The sequence below is a fragment of the Etheostoma spectabile genome, chromosome 3 (assembly GCF_008692095.1).
Source record: "Etheostoma spectabile isolate EspeVRDwgs_2016 chromosome 3, UIUC_Espe_1.0, whole genome shotgun sequence".
Lineage (NCBI taxonomy): Eukaryota > Metazoa > Chordata > Actinopteri > Perciformes > Percidae > Etheostoma > Etheostoma spectabile.
Genome location: NC_045735.1, coordinates 23,617,601 through 23,623,533, shown reverse-complemented (window position 1 = coordinate 23,623,533; position 5,933 = coordinate 23,617,601). Strand labels below are relative to the sequence as shown.

General features: G+C 42.9%; 1 long non-coding RNA gene across 1 annotated transcript in view; it reads right to left on the bottom strand.

Moving 5' to 3' along the window:
• LOC116675381 (uncharacterized) overlaps positions 1-5,588 on the bottom strand; it is a 22,345-nt gene extending 16,757 nt beyond the window's left edge. The window contains exons 1-2 of the long non-coding RNA XR_004328400.1: positions 5,443-5,588; positions 2,776-4,823 (exon numbers count right to left, since the gene is read on the bottom strand). This is a non-coding gene — a long non-coding RNA (uncharacterized LOC116675381). The remainder of the gene's footprint in view (positions 1-2,775; positions 4,824-5,442) is intronic.
• Positions 5,589-5,933: the final 345 nt, after the last annotated feature.

Genomic DNA, 5,933 nt, shown 5'->3' with positions numbered 1-5,933 from the left:
ACACACACACACACACACACACACACACACACACACACACACACACACACTGGCTGGCCAGTGCTGCTAGAATACGATGCCAGCGGCCATGAAGCGACTGTCACTTCTCCTCAGACACAGCCCCGCTTCCTCCGAGTTTGTACACGTGTGTTTTTATAGTGTGTATATATGTGTGAGGAAAAACTAGAGAGGGAAAGAGAGGATGAATGTGTTTACTGTAAGACAGTGTGACACCATATGTGCTGTATTTGTGAGAGTAAGAAAAAAGTGATAGTGTGTCAGTGTGAAGGAGAAATTGTGAAAGAAGGTATGTGTTTGGTTCTGTTTGTTTAGCTGTAGGTAGCTGATTCTAGAATCACAGATAAGAAAATCTAAATAATATAGATGACATTTTTAACACTAGATAAGTGTTCAACTAGATTGATCCATGATCCCTTGAGAGGTTATGAGCTGTAAAACTCTTGCAAAACAACAAGAAACTCACAGCATTTCCCTACATGTGATGAATTTGCTGCGATAATATCACGCACATTTCTCACACAACCGCAAGCATCAAACACACTATGCCTGACAATGAATTCACAAGTAAAACCCATTCTCCCTATCATCCAGATAGGGAGGAAGATCATCATCTTCTCTGATTTCAGAGTCAGACTTCACCTCTCATGGAATCATAAATCTTTTGAAGTTGTTGGAGTTGGGATAAAGTTAATGTTCACACATAGGATGATTAACAACCATCAGTTAATGTTGGTACATGACTACAAAGAGTTCCTTAATTATAATTTATCAACATCTGTGCCTGTACTGTCTATCGGGACAGTCAGACTGCAGATATATATTATTTATTACTGCATGCATGACTATAGTGTACCATTCCACCATACCATAACAAATGCGAGTGAAACATCCTCTGACATTGACATGTATGACACAGAGACCTAAACGCAGGGTGAAAACGGGATCTACAGCAATGTACGGTACAACAAAAATATGGTGTTTTTGGGAAATGAAACCATCTACAGCTTTTCTGGTGCAACCTCAAAATACAACTATGAACCTGAAAATTAGCATAATATGGGCGCTTTAAGTTGTGCCAAATAATTAAGCTGAGCGTCTATGGTGGTGGTAGGCATAGTCAACATTCATAGATAGAGTTAGAGATGCAGGTAGATGCAAGTGACAATAGGTTCTATGGAAATGAGCCAGTTCTGCGCAGAATCAATCACCGACAATCGCCGCCCAATGCATGCCGGTTAGATTTGTGTGCGACTTGATCCCTACTTGCTCTGACGTCATGCACGCGTTGGCAATGATAACTTCACGAGATCAAGGCAGCCGCAGTTCTGAGACGCGGGAAGCGCAGTTGCTTTTCACCGACTGCAAGACCCAGGCAGACCCAGGGCAAGCTGGGAAACGCCGGCCTCTCAACCAGATTTAACAGCTGATTTAAAAGTTAATTGAATTGACTCAACATGATGACGTTTTATGTAAACATTTTATTGATTTTGAATTGCAGGGATTTTAACTGATGCTTGGATGTCAGAGAGATTAAATCCATTCAGATTACGGATCACCTACAGTGTGTTAATTAAAATCACCAACATATCTCTTGTAGAGCATTTTGAGAGCTACTCTGTCATAATTAAAACAACTGGAGACTGTACAAGCTGATATATGGGTCGGACCACAGTGCTTCAGTCACTTCCTGTTCAGCCTGAAGGCTGCTGGAAACTGTCCAACTTGAGAGCTGATTTGTGTGTGTGTGTCCCCCCCGGCTGCTGCCTCCACCTCTTATCCACTTTACAGGCGAGGCGCAGTTTATCTCGAACGAGCCTAATGCTAACAACAAAGATGGCTAAATATTCAAAGAGGAAAAATACAAACCCTTGACGTGATACTGGTTAACACTGATGGGCCCATTAAAAGTAGGGAACCAAAGAAAGAAAAAACAGTGAGCTCAAGGACAGTGACACTTATAATACAGTGACATTTATCTGTCATAGAGCTTCTTTCACTGGGGATCCTGCTACACTAACTCCATTTTGCTTAGTATGTGGGGAAAAACTTACCAACAGTACTATGGTCCCTAGAAAGCTCTAACAGCATTTACAGCAATACCAAAACACCTTTCATTCCAAAACAAGAACACCCTGTTGGTCGTTGCATAATCATACAGAGAAACTGGCGACTTTTGTGAGGAAGACCACAAAGCTTTCGAAGCACGCTAACATGCCTGAACATGTGGCCAAGTAAAAAAAAAAAAATACACACTGTGGCAGAGACATTAATACTGCCGAACTGCAAAACCACAAGATGCTAGAGAGAGTATCACTATGAGTCCTTTTAATATTACATACTATGAAAAGCTAATGTTTCATTTTGTAGCATTTGGGATGCTGGTGTGCAATAAGAATTTTTCAATGTCAAAAGTGCACTTTAACACAAAAAAGTTAGAACAACACTGGTTTATAGGCTTGGTTCAGTTTCCATTCAGGTGCCATGCTGAATGTCACATGACCCTCCTATAATGTCAGATCACATGACCTGCATCCCAAAATGTGGACTAGCTTAATACTCTTAAACCCTGAGTCTTTAGGACTAGTCCTTAGGATTAGGACTGAGTCCAGTCACCTTTAAACTTTGCCAACCTCCTGAGGGAATGTGATGCTCATTGTTGGATAGACAAACCGTGTACATGCACTCATACATAAGCCCAGACACTGACACACATGGCAGCCATGACGGCGTACCACACATATAACGTGTACTCACCACACATTGCACCAGGGGGGCAGCCAAAAACTCCCTTCTTTCTTTTCTTTATCCGAGCATGTTGTCAGTTTTTTCTTCTCCTCCGCCCTGTTCGTTTCTTTCACCTCTCTCTTCTCCTCCTCCTCCCCCTCCCTGTCCCCCCTCTCACCACTGCTGTTCAGGTCCAGCTCTGTCGCTGGTGGGGAGAATCCAGGCAACACGCACACACACACACACACAAAATACACACTCACACAGCTCCGGGGGATGCTTTGAAAATACACTTAGACACAGCTCGGCTCACATACACCTCCACACCCACACAAGCATACACACAAACACAGCTGAGCTTTTCGACAGTCCTTATAGCCCACCACACACACACACACACACACATAAAAATGCAGCTGGTATCTCCGCAGCTGTATGGAGACTGTGTTGTTGTGTCCTCCTGCGTTACTGTTTTGAGGAATCTGTGATTTTGGTCGTAACGAAGAAAGTCTCTATTTTAACTCCCTGGTTAAAATAAGTTGCAGAATTGTCCTTATGGAGTCATGGAGACAAAAATGAAGTATACACTCTGCTTCCAATTAAGGATGATGTGTGTTGTTGCACATTAAATCATTTCCACACTTACATTTCCTCAAGCCATGACAGCAATCCTCCACTGGCCAAATCTCTGTAATGAGGTCATTTTCAGAGACAGTTGGAACAGTTCCAATCAGTCTAGGACAAAGTAAAAATAGGAAAGATTTGTGAATGCTTCAGCAGTGTGTGGCTTCTCTCATCTGGCAGTGATGTAGCCCCAGAGTGACTGTCAAAGCAGGTACAACTTGTCAATCCAAAACCGATCTGTATTCATCAGCCAGAACTGGTTCATGTTCTCATAGAAAAGAAGGAATTGTTCTGGTCCTGATGTAGTCTTAGTGATCTCTCCAACGTTAATTTCCTTCTTCCTTGTTGTTCCCACACAAGATGAAGGTCCAGTTCCTCTCTCTGTAGTAATTCCACTCTCCCAGAGAACTTGCACAGCTGGCCCAAGATGTGTATGTCTTGTCTTAATTTGTAGCAACATTTGAACTTAACCCAACTCGGCTGTCATCTGACACACTTAACAGCTTGTCTATTCCGGTGAAAAAATCCCTTAGAATTAAAAAAAGCCAGTGTTTTTTCCTTCTGTTTCCCCCTCCATGGTGCAAGAAGCGAGTTATTTCCAGAGTGGGGTGTCAGCATCAATATTTAACGGGAAACTCTTGCTGTGGGCTATCAGAGTTAAAGTTCCCATGCCGCGTCATCTCTGTGTTCTACCCTTTTTTTGTTCCTCTCTTCTCTCTATCAATTTGTCAACCTTCTTGAAGCTTGTGCTGCCATATACAAACCTCAGTAATGTCCCCTCACTCAGGACCTTATTCCTTGTAGCTGCTCACATAGTTTTTTATTAGGCCTGTCCTTCTGTCCTTCACTGTTTCTGTCTACTCTCCACCCTGCAGCAAACCTTCAAATAACCTTCCCTCAAACCCTCTTCAGTCATATGAAACCTTCACTCTGTAAACTTGCCTTTGTCTCCCTCTAGCAAGCTGATTCACTTGGCCTATATCCCACATCCTCCTGCCAATGTGGCTGCTTCTGTTTCCTCCTGTCCTTCTTCTGTCTAATGACTGCTCAATTCTGGTAAAGTCCTCTGTATTCCCCCCTATATCTCTCTCATTGTTCCTCTATCTCCCTGTACCTCTCCTCTTGCATGCCAAATACACACTATTCTAGCTGCTGTGCTCTGACTCATACTGCTCTCTCCTCCCTTTTCCTCCCAGAAGCTTGCTAGTTTTTTTTTTTTTACTCCTGTCTCTAACAGCACATAAGGATCCATTCAGCATTTCTCTTTTGTCCAAGGCAACGAAATGAGACAGCTGCATCTTGTTGAGACCGATGGAAGGACAGCATGATTACAGGTGGTTTCCTCTCCCCTCTTCTGAAATAGAGGTGTCTTTTCACTTACTGTGGACAGTGATGTATAGTGCTGCCTTCCCCCCCCCCTTCTGCTGCTTCTTCAGGTACACGTTTATCACAGTCTAGAAAAAATAAAATAAATGAAAGCTAAAGTCGTGGAAAATGTTGCCTGAAAACAAACACAACAGAGAGACTCTCAGAGAGTGATATAGAAGGATTGGAGAAGAATGATATGTGGAGAACAAAAAGAAAAATTAGATGCCCTCAGGATCTGTTTAAGTGACAGCAGAGGAGATATGGAGAGAGGGGGAGGAGACAGGGCGGGTGGAGGAGGATCAAGAAGAGGGGGAGAAAAAAAGCTTGTGTGGGTGGAAAGAAAAGATTATTGTAAAATGGACATGATTGAAGTGAGAGGAGAAGCTGGAAGGAAGGAAGGAAGGATGGGAGGGAGGAAGGAAGGAAGGAATGCATGGGTGAGTGGATGGAAGTGCATGGAAGTGCATGGAAGTGCATGGATGAAATGAGGGATAGATGGATACGTGGGAGAAAGATGGACATGTGCATGGATTTATGGATGAATGCTTTGACAGGTTGACTGCTCTTCTATGACATCCAGGAAAGCTATCATGGAAAGAAAAGAAGAAAAATGCCTCTCCCAGTCTCTAATCAGTCAACACTATTAGTATTCAAAATATATGATTTAAACGTTTCATAAATAGTTGAAGCTATTTGATATTTTACCTGTGTGGGAATCCTGTCATGCTCTCTTAGACAATGCTCCTCTCCTCTCTCTTAATTTCTACCTTTCTCATTGATTCTCTCCGTCCCCGTCTGTTCCTGCAGCCTCAGTCTGTGCTATCACTAAAATGCAGCATCCCTCTTCCCTCCCTCCTCTTCCACACCCTGTCTCTCCCACTTCGAGAGAAGCTTCGAGAACAGAGTTGCCAGGCTCTGTGAGTGGAAAGCTCCCAGGACATGTGAACACCATTCATAACCAAGCCACATGAATAATACACACACAATACATTCATATTTTCTCATACAGTATGCATGCACGTGGACAATACACACACACTTTCCACCGCTCTCTTTATATCTGGCTGACAAAAACAACAAGACATCCTGCTGAAGACTAAACATACAGTGAGGTTTTTATTATGCATGCATACCTGAGCAACATTCCCAGCACAGACACACACACACACACACACACACACACACACACACACACA